Below are 1,924 nucleotides of genomic sequence, written 5' to 3' on the forward strand. Positions count from 1 at the left end.
CAAAATAAAAGCAAACAGCATTCCCCCCTTCAGACCCCCCCCCCCCGGAGAATCCCGTTGTAGCTGACAACACAGTAAACATTCACCTATTTTTAACGATGTTTGCAAGGATTTCAAACCATTTGAATAATTAAAGCTTCTCTACAGACAAGGTGCTATGTGATTTGCACTCTGTTCTTGTCAGGCCGCACTTTCTTTTCTGAGCTGGTGTCTCAGCTAAAGTCCAGCACAGGAGCAAGAGAGAGACAACAAGATGAGACTTGCCGGAGGAAGACGTATTTATGACTAACATGACCTCTAGATCTGGACAAGGGGCAGGCAGCACTGATAGTCTCCATCAAGTCCATTCCATGTCAGCTCTCTAAAGGGAGAAGGTGAATGTCCGAAGAAACCAGGGGAAGTTTTGCCAGGTGTGAGATGGCTGAGAGCTTCATCCTACAAACCGGGAGCAAGATTTTGAAAGGAGATTTATTCCAGAGTAAATAAGGGAGGCAGTTAACAAGAGAATGGGGTTGAGAAAGCCCATCCCTAGGCACAGGAAGTCCCTACCTTAACCCTGAGGCCTCAACTTCTATTCCATTGCATCCTGTTCTACAATAGCTCACATATACGCACACAGCCACTACTCTACATATATATACGGCCGTAATATCTGAGCAAAGCAATGCGACCATGTCATGTATCATATTTGTTCTCGCCAGTGGGAGAAATGTGCACCATTGAGCATCTCATTTTGGTATTGATTAAGCATTTATGTTACAGGAGGGAAGGTCAAAGAAATACACCTTGCCCTCGAGGTGAAAGATGGTAAGGCTTGCAATAGTACTGAATTCCTGAGGTAGTTCATTCCACAGACTTGAGCCAGCCCTTGAGAAAGTCCTGCCTCTTGCAGAGACTTCCACTGTGTCAGAGAAAAGTAGTTATCAACTAACTGTTGAACACAGCTTTCATCTCAGAGATACTGGTGCCAAGTGAGCTTTGATGTTAAGTGTGCAGGCATGGAGCATCTTGAGGAGAAGGACTGAGAGCTGGAGTTTGATCTGAAAGTCTATGGCAAACCACTATGGAGAACAGGATAGGTTCGATGTGGTTGTGGTAGGCTGTGATGGTGAGAAGATGTACTGCAGCTTTCTATATTAACTGAAGTTTCCTAAGCGCTGAGTCTTCACATTCACACACATCACACAACTGTAGGCCAGCTGAAAAGTGACAAAGGTGCGAATAACTGAGACTTGGTCATTGTCTACCAAGATAGCATGGAGTCTCCCATGCCACTTGAGATGGCAGAAGGCAGCATCCACAAATAAAGCCACGAGAGCACTTAGCATCATTAAGGAATCCAAAAATACTCCTACCCTGTACACATCTAACCAATTGCACCTTCAACCAACAGGCAACTGTATCTTAGCTGGAAACTCTTCAAAATGCCTTCCACTGCTCACTAGTATCACCTCCATCTAGCTTGGCTCAGCCTCAGGCAGCAGTTCCTTACCCACAAGAAGATCAGATCTGGGTATTAAGCTGGTATTAAGCATGGTAGTGGTGGATTGTACGTGACAAAAGGACTGGCAGAGTTGCTGGCACATGCGTGTCAAACCCAGTTTAGCTTATGGCTGCATGTAGGTTCTGTACTGGCCTGGAGAGAGAATTGATCCCGAGGGATACTAGGGGTGAGTACCCTAGTGCTGGAGATGCAAGTTGCTATCACCAGCCATTGGATGCGTCCCTCTGGGAAGGACTCAAAGCATTTCAGCACATTACAATGGGCCCCTGCCAGTTCTCAGGGGAAAAAACACTCATGGTCAACAGCATGAAATGATGCTGAGAGGGCCAAGAGGATGGAAATGAAGGCCTACACTTTATCCCTTGACAGGAGAAGCTTGTCAGTGCCACTAAAGCGGTTCCATATCTTGCCTTGAATCCA

This window comes from Gavialis gangeticus, unplaced genomic scaffold, assembly GCF_001723915.1.
Source record: "Gavialis gangeticus isolate Ggan-Ray unplaced genomic scaffold, GavGan_comp1, whole genome shotgun sequence".
NCBI lineage: Eukaryota > Metazoa > Chordata > Crocodylia > Gavialidae > Gavialis > Gavialis gangeticus.